The 18,229-nt window shown below is 47.7% G+C and overlaps 1 long non-coding RNA gene across 1 annotated transcript; it reads left to right on the forward strand.

Moving 5' to 3' along the window:
* The first annotated feature begins 10,984 nt into the window (after positions 1-10,984).
* LOC125759763 (uncharacterized) lies at positions 10,985-15,291 on the forward strand. Its single transcript, XR_007417398.1, has 2 exons — positions 10,985-11,025; positions 15,181-15,291. It is a non-coding gene; the product is annotated as an uncharacterized LOC125759763 (long non-coding RNA).
* Positions 15,292-18,229: the final 2,938 nt, after the last annotated feature.

Below are 18,229 nucleotides of genomic sequence, written 5' to 3' on the forward strand. Positions count from 1 at the left end.
CTCGCGCTGAAAACTTTCAGACTTCGTAAATGACGGGGGAAATGCAACTACCTGTTCTGAAATGTTGTCCGCATGAACATCTCGCTGAGTTAAGCCGATGCCTTTGTTGCCGTCGTACTTTAATATCGCAAACAGAAGGGGGACGATTCCATCATGGAAAGATTGGTAGAGGCTGTTCGTTATGATGTGGTTATGTTATGCTTTAACATGGTTCCCATTGCTTTTCTTCAAAATTTCGATTTAAGGTAGAGCGTGCCTTGCGAAAATAATAGATTAGCTGCTTGCAATGACAATATATATTGAGTTTAGAAGCGTAGTTTTAGAACGGCTCAATTCCTAAGCTTTTTTCTGTCTGTGTGCTGAAAGAGAAGACATCGGCATTATTGTCCCTGATGGTTGGCTCCGAAGGCGGTGATCGAATAGTGGTTCCTTGTTCGTGTGTAAGCGGACAGCTTCGCTGCAATAGATAATATGTAGTATTTCACATAGTTTTCATTCTCTGGTTCATGTCAACATTGTAATTGAAGCTTTCGCATAATGTACCTCGTGCCCCAAATCGTCCCCACTGTATGATTACAACTTTACTGACTTGAGTGGACACTTCAATCATAATTTAAGAGAATCCTAATTTGTAGTCTCTGAGCTCGAACAGTGCAGAGCGCGACGTAAAATATCGGAGGCCTTGTCCAGTCAATGGGGACAGTTTCTGAGAAGCTTAACGAGCTAAGATTGTGACATATTTCGAACCCCCCCCCCCGTCATCGCTTATTTCTCGGTACAAGCGAAAGCAATTAGAAATTAGGTCGAATGGCAGTGTCTGCCGGGAACAAAAAAAAGTGCAGAAGGACGATTTGATTGATCTGGAGCTATCGGCTAGGTGATTCCTCCGTTAGCCAGTTCCCTGTAATAATTACCGTTAAGCAAACAGTTTTGCTAATGTTGAAGACACCATATTGGCTAAATTTTGCCCGTGGGCCACCGCGCATACAGGCCGCGACGGCGGCAGAGTGTGTCTGCATATCAATGTAACTTCATGCTGTTTCTGGCTGTTTATCATCCATGTTTCCATCCACCTACAACTGTCTTTAACTTGTGTTTCTTTTAGGAAATGGATGTTTCAGTTCTTCTAGTCTTTCTTTATAGCTCTAGATATTCACCTGTTTTTATATTTGGAAATGAGATTCGGCGTTCACTGAAAAAAGGAGCGAAGTGATGTAATATAATGGAAAGAAGCGTGCCGTCTAGATAAGTTAGATAAAAGAAATTTTCCTGAAAAGCTGGTGCAGTTGTTGTTGCTCAAACGAATTAATAATCATCATGTAGCGCGAAAACACACAACAGACACACAGAACCACAAAACACAGGCGCTTTAGTCATGCTGTAAGGTTATTACAAATGGCTGCGTCAGCAGTGAGCACCAGCTTTGAATTCGCGGCGGTTGAGCGTAATCGTTTTGCTTGTTTACCGCCTTGTTATTAGGGATGGCCGACCACTCTCCCACAGTGATATCAATCACCAAGCACACATGTTGTCCAGATGCAGCTAACCGTTCTCCCAATACAGACGGTTTAGGAAAAAAAATTGGGGAAAGGCGAAGCGTGTATGGAAGGGTGTTTCAGCACTACTGACGTGAAACCTGTGGAGGGCTGAAGTAGAGCACTGCACGGGCCCAGGCGTACCCGAAATCCAAAGCCCGGCCCGGCCCGCGGGTAAAGTAGTTTTGACTGCGGGCCCGGGCCGGGCTCGGGCCTCTGGGCTTAGTGCCGGGCGCCGGTTTGAGGTGGCAGGCTCGGGTCGGGTGGGGCTTGAACTATGCTCTGATCTTAAGGGGGCACTAACGTGAAGCACTGAACCGGTTTAGGCTCATAAAGTGTGTTCTGAGGACACGAATGTCATTATTTCATCATCATAAGTTTATTTAGAGCAGAGAAAACCTAGGTCAAAGTTCCATTTTTAAATTTCGCGCCGAAATCTATGCGTGGGCCGTCACGGATTTCAAACTGTATTGGTCGTATTTTGGCTTCATTCGCTCAGCTAAATTTTTCTGAATCTTGGTATATTAAGTCTATGGCCCCCTCTCAGGCCAATGTACTTCATTTTTGCCGATGAGGAACTACGTAGGCCCCGGTAGACGCCGTCGGATCCTATGACGTCACGGCGCTTGCTGCGCGAATTTCAAGGTGGCATCGCTACCCGCAATTTCTTGTTGCGCGTTTCTGGATCGCCAAGTCTTGTCGCGGCGAGGGTGGTCATTTTGGAATTTTAAAAGGGCAATTTTCTTATAATACTAAAATCGTTTTACTCTTTTGTGTCACTCAGTGGCGTAGCCAGGGGATGGCACACGAGGCCCGTGCCCCCCTACTCGCTCCCCGAAATCTTTTTGGCTTTGGCATGCAGAGCAGAAAATGGGATTCAACCACATCTGCCTGCCCAGCCCCCACTTCGATCAAGGAGGTGCCGCCACCCGAAAAAATTTCTGCCTAAGCCCCTGGTGGCCCTTTAAGTGTGTTACGCATGCGTTGTGCAACATGTATGTTCCACATTTTATCTCGACAAAAAACGCTTTTTTATCTGGGGCAGGCTATTTATAGCAGTTTTCTCAGGGTCAAATACTGAACTACTCTTGCTTCTTGCATTTGGGCTACCTGATTTATCCGAAACGGGCGAGCTAAAAGTAAATAGACCGGGCTCTTATATAGTTAACATATCAATATTATGTGCTTTATTAACTGCATTCGCTATTATTTTATATCCCAAATGTTATTTTCTAATCGCAGTAATAAATGTAAAATAATAAGTTTACACCCCTAACTTATAATCTCAAGAACGATAAAAGAGCTCCAAAGCGGGGAAACGTTCTTGAAAGTTCCAGCCTTGCACTAAAACGCATGCAAGGACTGCGCGGGGTATCGTTACATAGAATCCCTATAAAGACACATTCTTTTTCCGTCACGGCTACCAGTGGTCATGTGACGCGAGATGGACATGCACAGCCTGCTTTGTGTGCCCACATTGTTAACATGTGAGCTTTCGTTTTGTTACGCTATATCAGGGTTCTCGGACGCAACTCCGCAAATGGGCCGCCTTCACGAAAATTTACTCCCTCCAGGACCCCGATAGTGACGAAGGTAGGAGCGGGGATCAGAGAGGGGGGGGGGGGGATAGATTGTACAAAATGTCAGCTCACGTTGCCATTTGAAAGACGACCTTTCCCATATCTCTTATATAGGTCATTTCTGAAGAGAATTTGGCAGAAGGATTCCATCAACATATCGATACCTATCTCCAAAATGACTAAATTCTTTCACGGTTGTATATCAATACATGGTAACTGCAGGGAGTGCCTCACGAAAAATAATGCTTTAGACCTGTCAAACCTGTGTACCTCAGGAATGTACTTATAAAGAAAATAAAAAAAAAATTACAGGATATCCGCGGGTGAATGATGAAGAGCTTGGGCGAAGCTCCTGAAGCAATCATGGTCTCGGGATCCGCTTCTCGTTGAGCCCGTTTCGCAGCGGCGTCCTTGGCGCGCACCGTCTCTGGATCCGCCTGGCTGCCGCCAAGCGAGCGCCAAGCAAGGGAGCCTCTCGGGATGGAGAGGTTGCCGCCAAGCGAGCGCAGCGCCAGGTGGATCTCGAGGCTGTGCGCGCCCGCGAAGCCACCGCCAAGCGCGCGCGGCGCCAGGCGGCAGCCTCTCGAGCTGGCACCTCGGGATCCTGCCGACGAGCACGAGACGCAGCGGCCTTCCGCACCCGGAGCTCCTCGTCGTCCATGGTCTGCCAAGCAGCACGATCCGGCAAGGGCACTCCTCCACGTACGGCGACGATCAAGGAGAATGAGAGATAACGGGCGCAGCAGCCAAACTGAGACCAGCGGCACCTATAACGCCATCTAGCGTGCATTCACCTAACCGCCATATTGCACACATCTCTCTGGGACAGCGCCATCTAGTATATCGTCACACAACAGCAGTTTGCATGCATCTCTATAGGACAGCCCCATCTATTGAATGATACGGGACACGGGACGGCGGGGGAACGCCGGACGGAGTAATGACCGAACAGGTGATGCCATAAGGAGCTTCGCTTTTAAAAAAATGTATGAAAGCCGATGTGCAGGCCTCGAGCCGTTAGCGAGAGGTCCACTGGCCGCATGCAGCCCGAGGCTCACGTGTTTGAGACCCCTGCGCTAAACAGTGCGAGAGCTACATGATATTGCCGCAAGAGCGTTGGAATGTGCAGGAATAGCATAGGTCCACCGTACCGGGTGATGTCCCCCTTACGTCAAACCATATGCATCCAATGAGTAAGCGTCGAGAAGCTTATTCGCGCCTTTATTACCAAACTGGAACAAACCCCGAAAATAGACCGAAATCGCTTCGTTCACCTCCTGCCTGTCGTACCCGCGTAGCGGAATGGCCACCTTCTACCGGGACAACATCCTTAGGAAGGCATACACCATTATATTATGGAAAAAAAGAGCGCGGTACAAACCGGGCATAACATACACTGCTGAAAAATACAAGAAGTAGTCCTCAAAGAGGAGTTTTAAAGATGATATTGAGGAGTAGCACGCTGTTCGGGAACGAGAGAAATAAAGGGATGAGGTGGACAGCTGCTATGTTCATTCTGCAGAGGTCCACAAATAAATCCTAAATTTGCTCTAGTGGTGGAAGATATACAACGACTGCTGACTCCTTCACAATCCGCAAGGCAGATGCACGCCCCTGCGGCTAGCGCAAGGATTGCAAGAAACTTTAGCGCGGCTGGATATGGGATGCAACAGCGCATGGCGTGCTTCAAGCCGGAATCTCTTGATACTATGATTTTTGGGACAATAACATGTTAAAAAATAACTAAAAACTATGCCACAAAACACTGTACTAGCAGTGGTATGATATATGAAAATGATGCTTTGATAAATAGCTTTTTCTTCGTTTGGGCTGCTTATATACGTATTTTTTACGGTACACGTGGTGCATGCGGTTCGTTATAATTTTTTATCTAGGTAAGCGTATTTACAACGAGGGTAATACATATGGCTTTTTTCGTCTATTTCTCTTGCTCTGGCAAGGCGCTACTATGCTGAAGACAGGTGTTATATACTTATCCAGAAGGGTGCACGATTCACGTCGTCGTTAGAGCGTGCATTAAGTTTCAGTGCAGAGTGAAATAAAAAAAAAGTGAAGAGAGCGTACTGTTCTCTGTCTCCACTGTTTTTATTGCGCTCCCTATCAAAACTGAACCCATGCTGCAAATCACTTTCCTTGCTCCAATATATGCTACAAAACGCTCTTGATGATCCCCATTGCATTTGCAGAAAAAATACCCTCGCTGAACTACATGTTTCCACCGTGAGCCTCTTTTTACAAGAAATTACCGTAGGTTAAGGCATAATTCTTAGCGAAGCATGCACCAACAAAGCGTAGCTATTTGCCACTTAATACACCTCGCTGTCGATTGCATGTACGGGCAACACCGCCTAGATTATTGGCTCGGGCCCCTGTCGGGCCCGATCTGCGGTCGGGCCGGGCCGGGCTGGGTAAGCGAAGTATTTCCTCGGTTTTGGGCCGGGCCCGGGCCTCTCTTTGAGTCACCGGGCCGGGCTCGGGCGAATAAACTTCAACGAGAATCATGGCCCGTGCAGTGCTCTAGTGTGAAGCTAATGCTGCTAATGCTGCTAATGCTAATGGGCAATGAGATACAGAAGAAAGATTAGACACAGAGACCCGCAGTCCGCTTTTAGTTAAAGTGCACGCTGCGAATCTTTATTGTTCAACTACCCACAAGAGATTTCTCCCACCGGCACTACATTACAGGTCGACATCCAGTGCCTATAAATACGGTGTGGCCGGTGAACGGTTGTGCAGCGCGAGTAGTCGCTTTTTCAATCAAGAAACTCGCCAGCAGACGCTACCTCCGTCGCCGTTGTCTCTCGCGGGCGAGGGCGCGTTCTCGTTCCTTGGGACACATTCAGTACAATTGAAAGATCCGCCGAAGTATCTAGCCACCATCGCAGTGCCTGCAGAAGAGGCTCGAGCCAGCTGTTCTGGCCTTCTTTTAGATAAAATAAAAATAAAGAAATGCTTCAGCAACCAGGCTATGTGCTTGTCACTTGTCCCGTTAATTGGGTGGCAATCGCCGGGTACATTCCAAGGACCGACGTGTCGGCCCCCTGAAACGCACCACGAAAGCGCGGATAATTTAGAGTAGGTCAATTTAGTGCGCCAGCGATCGCCGGTTGTGGACCAAAGACCGAGTCAGAGCCCAGAGTTAATAACACAAACAATATATATTCTCAGTTAAGGCAGTACAAGCATCACACAAACATGCACACTCGGCTGGTATCAATTACAACTCACAATATAATTTAGATGGCTTGACACACGGGAACAAGACAAGGGATCGCGCCCTGCAAATGCAATCTCATGCATTACAAACTCTTCAAGAACAGTCTAAGTCCTGAATATTCATCAAACTCATCCAGTCCAGAATTCTTGGAACGTAGCTTGAATGCTTCTCTTTAGGAAACGCTCAAGAAAACTCCAGCGCTGATCGTCGTTGTTCCCTTCCGTCGTCGTCCCGAATGTTTTTCTGCCAGGAAATACTCACGCAACACTTCACTGCTCACCCGGCGTCATCACTCGATTCCTCCAGATCGACGTCTGACTGACTGCACTACATTATACAACATGTCTTCCTTGGCCGACGGAACCACACTCAACATAATTTCACCATCTCCGGACCGACTACCTTCCGTCGTCGGTGCACGCTTATACTCGTATCTCCTCCCTCCCGGGTTCGAGAAGCGTCGTGTGGGTTCTCCGATGTGCAGCACAGCCAAAGCTAGGGAAAGAGCCAGAATATTCTCGCCGGTTCCACTCGCGGTGTCGTCGCTCCGCGTTGCAGCATCATCTGTCCCTTCTAGATGTGTCCGGACTTTGCCAGGCGTTTCATCAGAGACTGCCGGGTGGGGTGAGGAGGCACGTTCGCGGCGTTTTCTTAATACTTTTTTTTTGCGTTGCGTGCGCTTGTTCAGCGAACGACTGGCGTCGTGATTTACCGCGGTCGTCCAAAGCGGCCGCGCGCGCGCCTGGTTAACGCGCTCGTTTGTGACAGTGCTCCTCTTGAATGGTCTTATGGCACAAATTCAAAGCACTAAAAAACAGGGACAAACGAAAAAGAGTGGACACGGCGAGCGCTAACTTGAAACTGAAATTTATTACAAGAAAGGAAAAAGGTAAACCCTATTAGATGGCACACATGCGTGCACACTTGCGCAGACTGCTCAGAAAAGTCCAAGAAAAACACAACAAATTCACTTTGTTAAGACGCCAAATTTCAGCAGTAGATTATACTCGCATTCCAACAGACTCAGTGAAGGCTGGCTGACACACGCATCGCCTTTCTCTTTAATATTGCCCACGAAATGCCTGCCACGGATTCTAGTGTTTTTCTTGGGGCTCTAGCTTGTACAATCAAGGTAGCGCCCCCAAAATGAGAACGATAATGGAAGAATATTCCCGCGGTTGTTGACCGTCGAGGCAATTAAACACCCCGTTTTAGAGGTCATATTGTGATTAACAATTGCGTCGAGATTATGGCTGATCTAGCACAACGCTCCAAGTACTGACCAGCTGACCCTGCGATAACACTCTTAGTCGAACACAAAGAAAAATTCTAATTTCTCGCAACGAACAAATTGAATCCAGCGTTGACGTTTATGCTTCTCCAAGGAAGCTTTCGAGAAGCGGTAAATCTTCAATCCAGGTGAATTATTCTAAAAGTTTTCAAAGCACAAGAATTCAAGCTGCTGCATCACGAGAGCGGTGATTGATCGCGGAAGCGCGTTCGGTTAGCAAAAAGTGACCAAGAACGCAAGCAAGCAGCCGCGAAGATCGCCGCTGGCCGGTGTGCCCGAAGCTGCAATCACCCCAGCGACGCGTGCGCCGCCGCTAGGGGCGCTCTCGTCAACGGAAAGTTATAAGCGCAGTATGCCCATATTTCTGTCGATCTCTTTCTTACTCTTTCTTTTCCTGTCTCTTTCCCTTTGTCCTTTTCTTTCCAATTTGCTCTTTTTTGTGTCTCTTTTTTGTGTCTGTTTCTTTCTATCTCCTTCCCTCTGTCTTCCCGTTCTTTCTCTCTAGTTCTATCTTCCTCTTTATTTCTATCTCTTTCTCTCTTTCTCTCTCTATCTGTTTCTCTCTCTATCTCTCTCTTTGTCTATCTCTTTCTCTATCTCTCTCTTTCTCTCTCTCTGTGTGCTCGTCTTCTCGTTCATCCAAGGACAATGCGGGGCAGCTGGAGAGCGCGCGCCAGGCGCACATTGCGTTACACGCGCAAGAAAGGCAGATGACATTCATGATGATGATAGCTTATGCGAACGGCATACCGAAAACAATACCAGCTCCGCTGAAAAAAGCTTTAAAACAAGTCACCGCGTGCTACGCGCCCACTGCGTCTGCGCCGTTTGCGCGAGTAGCAGCGCAGTAGGGGCGTGAAGACGGGTGAGAGCGTACTCCACACCGGTACTATGCTAGCCACCACACCGGTACTGCGCGATGGTCTTGCCAAGCATAGCAGGTCTACAAATAGAGGCGGGTGGGCGGGGGACGTGCGAGTCGCGTTAGTTTGTAATCGTGGCTGGGGCAAGTGTGGCTGCCTGTGCTCGCTAGGCTGTGGGCTATTGCGATGCTTTCGCATTTCGAAAACTCCATTGCATGCTGCGCACAAGTAACCGCTTCGCCTCACAGGTCCATTGCATGTCGCAATTGTTTAAAATAGCCTTTCACATTTACATTCATTCGTAGGAGAGAGAGAGAAAAAAACTTTTATTTTCGAAATCCAAGTCTGGGTCTGAGCTCTAGGGTGAGGCTTTACTTACCTCCCCTGAGATGGTTGGTATATGGGTAAAGAGAGCTGCCCACAAGGAGGTGGTTTCGCCCAGATTCGCAACCCAGGACTCCCATGTAAGTATGATGAAGTGGAGTGAATGGCGTTGTGGCGTAGTGGCCCTTGGGCAGTGCCAGTATGTGTGGGATAGAGTCGGTATGGAACCGCACACTTGGTAATGAGGTGTATTTGGGGCATGTTGTATTTGATACAGTGCGAAGTCATTCGGTAGAGAGTGCGTTTGTGCTTGCCTCAAGAGCGCGGTTTCTTTTCTCGAAAAAGCGTCGGGCGGTCTAGGAAGCTCTCTTCGGGCTATTCGGAGGGATTTTAGGAGGGCCTTTCGTTCCTTATGGCGTTCTGCGCGGTCCACTGTCGGCAGATAAATGTCAGGCCAACCTTGCGAGGTATGTGAACACCAGGGTATTGAGGCCTCAGCGTGCGTCCGGGAGTTGCCCAATGAAGAAGAGTGACCTGGCGTCCTTTCCAGGTGTACTAATATAGCGGGAATATGATGCCCCTAAGTAGTGAGCTCAGCCAGTACGTTTGGAGGGAGTTGGTTCTCGAGGAAAGCCCGTAGGGCTGCCCGTGAGTATGTCCAGACCATGATTTCTTGAGAGGCGTGCTCATGCTGTGTGATGGCTTGCGGTATGGCCAGTATTTCTGCTATTGCCGCGGAAGGAACGTCGTGATGGTGTTTTACAATTATTTGACGACATGGTTCCATTGTTGCTGTGACTGCTTTTGCCAGCTCTAAAGCTGGCATCGGCGTGGTATGAGGTCGTATCACTTTGAAGCTGTCGGCGGCAGCGCGATTGGCGTCTTTCAACATCTCGTTCAATGTACATGTGTTTTAGTATTGGTCTAACGTCGATGTATGGATGTACGTTCCATGGGGGAGCTGGCGGTGGCATAGGAGGCAGATTGGCGGTATTGTGTGCCCCAAGTTCAAGTAAGCGACGGCCCTGGTCAGGGGCTGTCTAACCTTCTTCAAGCATTACTAGTCTTTCGCTCAAGTTGCTGTATATTACTGTCGCATCCACGAAGGCATTTGGTGCATAGCTCGGTACCCCAAGGGTTACGCGCGTGATGCCTCGAAGGAGGTTGTTGAGTTTGCGGAGTTGGGTCGCGGTGAGGTGCTTGTATGGAAAGCCGTGCATAATCTTGGTGTATGCTAAGGCTTCTGTGATGCGCCGGAGCTCAGCTCCTTTGAAACCATTATTCTTGTTCGCTATTCGTTTGAGCATATGCGTGATCTGACTGATCTGTTGAGTTCGTTGCATCCATATGTCTGATCTGCCATCCTGCTGCCAATAAAATCCCAAAATACGTATGTGTTGTTTTCTTGGTATCGTTTGTCCATGCACGTGAAGCTGCATGAGGTGCCGTCTTTCTTCTTCTACTCTGGTATGGTCATTCAGGACGACTATGTATTCGCATTTTCCAGGGGAGCACTGAAGTCCAAGACTAGCGAGGTACTGCGCAACGGTGTTTATTCCTTACTGTAATGTGTGTTCCTGCTCGCAAGCGTTACTTGTCGTGCACCAAAGCGTGATATCATCCGCATAGATGATATGCCTAAGCCCTGGAATTGAGTTTAGTTCGGTTTGAAGATCTTTCAGTGCAACATTAGTGTTGGAGAAAGTATGGCCCCTTGGGGCGTTCCTCGTCTTAGCGCATGATTCGTCGTAGTGAAATTATTCTTAGCTATTTTATATTGTCGGTCGCTGAGAAAGCAGCGGATGTAGTCTGCGAAGCACCAGCCTGGTTGAGTGTCATACACCTTCTCCAATAGAGCCGCGTGTTTGGTGTTGACGAATGCTTTATGTTTATCAAGGCCAACAAGGGGACGTGTTTGAACTCTGCTACTCCTTTCGTAGAAGGTTTTAAGGTGGAACCGCATGGCGCGACTTCAGGCGCGATTGACGCGCGCTTGGAAGGACGTGCGCGTTTTTTTTTGGTCGAACGCCATCTAAATATTGCGCCGTTGGGTCCCCCATGGAGCAGAGTTTTGGGTGAAGACGACTGTTTGGTTTCTTTTGATGCCGCCAGACGACGCTGACCTCCATGCATCTCGGCGAAACTTTTAGGGGCGAAGCTCCTTAAAGCGGCACCCGTTCGTCCCTCGTAGTGCGTAACCAGTCGTAACGCTAGTACCAGATCTTGACCTCCAAGGTGGTGCCGGTGGGACATTTCTCCTGTGCGTTGTTGAACAATAAAAAATTCGCAGCGTGGCCGTTAACTAAAAGCCGAATTCTTCTGTCTCTCATTCCCCATTAGCAGCCATTGGCATGTTCCAGTAGGAAACGTTAGTAGAAGTAGATGTGTAAGTGTTAGCTAAAAGCCGACTTCTTCTGTCTCTCATTCCCATTACCAGCCATTGTTTACCTCCAAGGTAGTGCCTGGTGAGATTTCTCCTGTGCCTGATTAGACAATAAAAAATTTGTTCAAAACGCCGTTGATTGATGAAATAAACCAACGAAAGACGCCAGATGTTTTCTAAAAGCAAAACGAAAAGACGCCAGATGTTTTCTAAAGCAACGGTTTTCTAAACAATGAATATTCACAGCGTACATGCAAAATAAAGTGAGCTGCAAGCCGTCATAACTCTCATCGAACCTTTAGTATAATCGCGCCCGATCTCACGTCGGTGATGATGTACTGGGCAGAATTCACGGACGATTCACGGTTTACCGATGAACCTCCGCAGCTTCGCCCACTCATCATCATTCACTCCGTGGATATCCTGTGATTTCTTTTTTGAAGCTGGCGTGCGCATCTGACGAAAATCTAAGAACCCGACAAACGCGGTGCGAACACACCCCTGCTGTCTACCCCTGCTTTCTTTCCATGCTGGTGCGCTTGCGACCACGGCAACGCCGGCGTTCTCTGCGCGTCGCGTCTTTCGCTTGCGAAGAACGCGCCATGCGGTTCCGCCTTGAAGCCTCCCCCGTATTTTCTTCCCGTTCTCCGTCTTCGATCGCGCTGTTGTTATATTCACTTACCTCTGTCTTTAACTGATGCATGGTATATCATGGTGAATGTATATCTTTCTTTGAGGAGGAGGTATTTGATATATTTCATTATTGGAAATAAGATTCGGCGCCTACTGAATATTGACGGGAAGCAATGTAATATAACTCGGACAATTTTGCCATCCAGATAAGCAAGCTAAAAAGACTTTCAGAATTAACTTGTGCTGTTTTTGTGGCTGAACGTAATGAGCATTGAGCTATAGGGCTGACATGAACGACTTCGTCAGCAATGCGCCTGATACAGGTGTCCGGAACAGTCCGAAATAATTTTGTTAGTTTGCTCCTTTGTTAGGCTTACTTTACCATTTTCTTATAGCATAGTACATAGTGATCTAAATCCGACAGACACCGTTCTGCCAATGGAGAGTGCTCAAAATCATTCTCCTTTTGTCTAAACTGTAGTGGGAAAGAGAGACAGCATCGAGTAGGAGTGGAAGAAGACCAAGACGAAGAGCCGATCGAGAGCGCGCGTTGCAGTGTTTGACACCGCTGAACGCAGGCCTTTGGTTTTGTTAATAAACCCCCTTATAATTCTGCGTTTCTGCGGCGGCAGAAACGTGCCACATGTCCTGCATAGCCGCAAGAATAGCAGATAGGGCGGTTGTCTGCGGTGCGCCACGGGTCAGGACACGTAGCGACGGGTCGGCCGAACGGAACTGGTGATGACTGAACAGGCACCGGCGAGGGAGAATAAGTTGGCTGACGGGGCGCTCTGGCTGCGACGACCTGTGCGTACGTCAAGGGCGCAGCCTCCAGAGGTGGTAAACGAGGGAAAGGCAAAGCGTCAGTTACCTCTTCTTGGATAGCTTGTCGTATAGCTGGGGCCAGATGATGTGTCTGTGCTGGTTCGGGCGTGCTTGATAAAATGGAGAGCTGCCGAGCGACCTCCTCACGCACAAACTGTTTTATCTGAGCCAACATGGAATTCTGGTCTCTGAGAGTCAAAGCTGCGATCGAGTCACGATGTTCCAGAGAGCGTCGTGTCTGGGCGCGTTGCTTGCGCAACTCGTCGAAACTCTGGCACAAACTGACCAGTTCGGCTACGGTTTGTGGGTCCTTGGCTAACAACATCTGGAATGCGTCATCGGCTATTCCCTTGAGAATCTGCTTGATCTTGTCTGCTTTGAGCATCGATGGGTTCACACGCTTGCACAAGTCGACAACGTCCTCAATGTAGCTGGTGAAGTTCTCTCCTGCCTGTTGAGCGCGCTCACGAAGTCGCTGTTACGCGCGGAGCTTTCGTACAGCGGGGCGGTCGAAGACTTCTGAAAAGGCCGTCTTGAACGAAGCCCAGCTGGTAATATCAGCTTCGTGATTCCGCAACCAGAGACTAGCGACGCCGGCCAAGTAAAAGCTAATATAAGTCAGCTTAGCCGCATCGTCCCGCTTGTTCGCTGCGCTCACCTTGTGGTATGTAGCCAACCACTCCTCAACGTCTTGGTCGTCAGTGCCGCTGAAGATCGGCGGGTGACGCAGTGGCAACACGCCGGGACATGCAGTGGCTGGAATCTGGGAGGTACCTTGGTTGGTGGATTCTTCCGGCATTGCTGACGCTGGAGGTAAGGTGCGGCTTCGTAGATCCAGCTTCGAAGGGTGCCCAGCACCTCCACCAAATTATAAGGGGGTTTATTAACAAAACCAAAGGCCTGCGTTCAGCGGTGTCAAACACTGCAACGCGCGCTCTCGATCGGCTCTTCGTCTTGGTCTTCTTCCACTCCTACTCGATGCTGTCTCGCGGTCTCTCTTTCCCACTACAACACAAATAACTCCGTTCGTTTTCAGTTAATAGAACACATAGTACTCTTAATAGTGTCCGCATTAGAGTGCATTTGCAAAAGATTAGATTCATATCCTCATCCCTATTCAACAAACGTAAACACGAAAAAGTTGTTTTGCTGAATAATAATAAATTCTCGGCCTATTTAATAACTTATGCCGCGTACTACCGACGATTATGCGAAATATGGCTCGTAATTGTAGACGTTACGTTAAAAAAGATCAGCGATGACATTCCGGGTTTACTCCTACAACGAGAAGCGCAAAGCTGCCTGTCTACCAGTATCCCCGCACTCAGTCATTCTCACCGTCGACATCATTGCAATTATGTTCAGAAGGGACACATGGGTAGTCGTGTCAATAATGGAAAGCACAAAGGAAATCTGGAAAGCACACGATACATGACAAGGCTCCTTCAAGCAATACGGAGTTCCTGGTGTTCACGGCATGCCTTTCTCATGCGGAGAAGCTGCCTAGCAGCTGAGTTCGTTTGTGTTGTGATCACGCTATGGGAAGTCGACGCATGATTAGTGCTACTGTAAACAAAAGTTTACCCAGCTGGGAGGTCTTGGGAGATGATGCTCCCGCTTAAGTACGGTGACCTCTCCCCAACTCGAACAGATCGGAATTTACCGGAGTATATACGCTCATTCGCTGCCGTTCTCCTCCCGTGGGCTATGGACGGAGGAAATGGGCGCCCATTCCCTGATTATACTCCGGTGCTCATGGAGCAAGTACTCCGGCGCATCGCTCAGCGGCTTTCCATTGGCTCCTGGAGGAATGACGTGGGCAGCCACTCCATTTGTAAAGATCTTCATACCGCCCGAACCATCGCGGCATCTCTCACCGACACTTGCTTTCCCATGGTAGAGGTTGGGTGATCGACAACCCTACGTATATATCTGGGAACGGAATGATGACCAGGCTTTGCTGGATAGGACGGTGCAGCTCACAAGGGGAGAGGGAGAGAGGGTGGCCTGCGCGGGGGAAGTCGGCCGCCGAGGAGTGAAGAGAGACGTTCAAGCAGCGATCGACGAAAGATCCTTCTTTATTTCTCTAACAGTTCTAAATATGTAAATAAACGTTTTGTTACAATTTGGAAACCTAGCGTCTTCGATTTATTGAAATCTAACCCTTTTATAACAACCAATATGGCACAGCTCAAGCCACCCGACTCGAAGTGCAGCGAGGATTGTGCGAAGCCTTCGGCCACGTTTGGAAAAAAAATCGTTTCGTGCACCTTGTGGACATTGCAAGCGACTACAAGCGTCAACGAATTTTGTCATCAACAGCAGCGAATACCGGGAACATTAATCACGTGGTGGTGCCGTGCAGCAAACAACACGTTGTGATCTCGCGAGTGGCGTACAAGCGCATAGTCGCGGGTGCGGCCCAAAACTACTGAGTGAGCTCTTTTAGGGGCGAAGCTCCTTAAGGCGGCACCCGTTCGTCCCTCGTAGTCGTCGTCATCGTAGTAGTCCGTAACATGTCTTACGCTTTGACCTCCAAGGTGGTGCCGGTGGGAGATTTCTCCTGTGCGTTGTTGAACAATAAAAAATTCGCAGCGTGCGCGTTAACTAAAAGCCGAATTCTTCTGTCTCTCATTCCCCATTAGCAGCCATTGGCATGTTCCAGTAGCAAACGTTAGTAGAAGTAGAAGTGTAAGTGTTAGCTAAAAGCCGACTTCTTCTGTCTCTCATTCCCATTAGCAGCCATTGTTTACCTCCAAGGTAGTGCCTGGTGAGATTTCTCCTGTGCGTGATTAAACAATAAAAATTTTGTTCAAAACGCCGTTGATTGATGAAATAAACCAACGAAAGACGCCAGATGTTTTGTAAAAGCAGAACGAAAGAACGCCAGATGTTTTTCTTAAAGTGTAGTAGTAGTAGTTGTATGTAGCCACCTCGCCCTATCGTCAACGGGCGAGGTGGACCGGCAACGGCGCGAGGACCCTGCCGTACGAGAGTTAAATCACACTAAAAGACATACTTTGCGGGCGATACACTCTAGTGAGCTTTCAACTTTTCGTCTTAATGTACATGGTAAAGAAATTATTTCTACGAAAAACGCAAGGCACACCTTGAGCAATATATTTGGTTTTGGGACGCTAAATGGAACCATGAGGCGATGCGAAGCCGGAGCACTTGCACGATCGCGTTCCGTTGGCTTTCGTTGGGCATGCTACCGACCTCGCGTCGTGGAACGCGCGTTCTGTCTTCCCTCTAGCCTCGCCTTTAATTCGCACAGGGCGAGCGGGGAATGCGGTCGCTCTTGGCGCTCTTTCGCTCGGGAGCGGACTTCTTCCTTGCATTTCACCGATCACAAGTGATAATGAAGGGACCACGTAAACCAACAGTACAATAAAAGTTGGATGTTTAATATATACACGATGTTTCACACTCTTTATATTATGTACCGGGCGCATTTCACGGAAGAGTTTCACGGTTTACAGATGATTCCCTCCGTAGCTTCGCCCCACTCATCATCATTCACCCCGTGGATATGCTGTGATTTTTTAGGGGCGAAGCTCCTTAAGGCGGCACCCGTTCGTCCCTCGTAGTCGTAGTCGTAGTGCGTAACCAGTCTTACGCTTTGACCTCCAAGGTGGTGCCGGTGGGAGATTTTTCTTGTGCGTTGTTGAACAATAAAAAATTCGCAGCGTGCGCGTTAACTAAAAGCCGAATTCTTCTGTCTCAATCCGCATTAGCAGCCATTGGCATGTTCTAGTAGAAAACGTTAGTAGAAGTAGAAGTGTAAGTGTTAGTTAAAGCCGACTTCTTCTGTCTCTCATTCCCAATAGCAGCCATTGTTTACCTCCAAGGTAGTGCCTGGTAAGATTTCTCCTGTGCGTGATTAAACAATAAAAATTTTGTTCAAAACGACGTTGATTGATGAAATAAACCAACGAAAGACGCCAGATGTTTTGTAAAAGCAAAACGAAAGAACGCCAGATGTTTCTAAAGCAAAACGAAAAGACGCCAGCTGCTTAACGAAAGACGCCAGATGTTTTCTAAAGCAATGGTTTTCTAAACAATGAAAATTCACAGCGTACATGTAAAATTAAAGTGAGCTGCAAGTCGTCATAACTCATCGAACGTTTAGTATAAACGCGCCCGATCTCACGTCGGTGATGATGTACTGGGCAGAATTCACAGAAGATTCACGGTTTACCGATGAACCTCCGCAGCTTCGCCCACTCATCATAATTCACTCCGTGGATATGCTGTGATTTTTTTTTAATTATTTGCGTCATTTTTGTCGATAAGTGCTAAAATTGGGTAAGGTTATGCTGATAGCTAAACAGATTACCAAGACTAGGCTAGCATTAGAGGCTGACAGTAGAAAATTGAGCCGAAATTTCGAAAATGCGTTGTTTGGACAACGTGTTTTTTTTTAATATGGATAACTGCGGTAAGTTTAAACACACCACAGTAACTCTAAAAATATACATTAATTGAAAACACCATAGTTGTGGGTTGATTCAATAAAGAGTTATTAACAGGAATGTGCGAATATCAAATTTTTCGAATACGAATCGAATACGAATATCCACCTTCGAATATCGAATCGAATATCGAATATCAAAGGAAAAATGCTTCCACAGTAACGATATTTTATTTAACATGTAGCTATTTGAAGAAAAAGAACTAGGGGTGTACGAATATGAAATTTTTCGAATACGAATCGAATACGAATATCCACCTTTGAATATCGAATCGAATATCGAATATCAAAGGAAAAATACATCCACAGTAACGATATTTTATTTACCATGTAGCTATTTGAAGAAAAAAAACATTAACAGCCTGACTGGCAACACAACACAACATACAATGCTATCTCCAGAACACAATGTCCAGGCTAGCACAATGCACATCACAACACAAGCAAATGTGACGGCACAATGAAAGTAATGACTACATGTTATCATCAAGAAATATGAGTTGATCCACATGATCAGGCAGCAGGCGCTCCCTTGTAACAGAGACACCCCCCCCCCCTCTGCCACTGAAAAGGCACGCTCGCTTGGAACAGAAGTGGCTGGTATAGGAAGTTACATGGAGCCAAGCTTTGCCAGACTGGGGTACCTGAAGGTGCCTACAGTCCGCCACCAGTCACGTGGGACACTGTCCTTCTTCAGAAGTGGTCACGCACTGTGAACGAGTGGAAGTGCGGCACGTTACGGCCGCATAATATTGAAAATGTACGGTTACATGATCGCCAACAGCGCTGCATGTCGGAGATGCACAAGAAATAAATGATACGAATTGGGGCGCTCGTCGCAGGCAGATATCGTGCCTCCGTGTACTTACGATGTTTATCGCTCCTCTCGGCAACGTTTTTAGCGATACGAACGCAGCAGAAATGTGGAAGACGAGTTATTTTATGCATGATAATCGAATCGCATATTCGAATTTTTCGGAATACACGATTTTCGAATCGAATATGAATATATCAAATGTGATATTCGACGAATATTCGAAACTTTCGAATATTCGCACACCTATAGTTATTAAAGGCCAACTC

The sequence above is a fragment of the Rhipicephalus sanguineus genome, chromosome 9 (genome assembly GCF_013339695.2).
Source record: "Rhipicephalus sanguineus isolate Rsan-2018 chromosome 9, BIME_Rsan_1.4, whole genome shotgun sequence".
Classification (NCBI taxonomy): domain Eukaryota; kingdom Metazoa; phylum Arthropoda; class Arachnida; order Ixodida; family Ixodidae; genus Rhipicephalus; species Rhipicephalus sanguineus.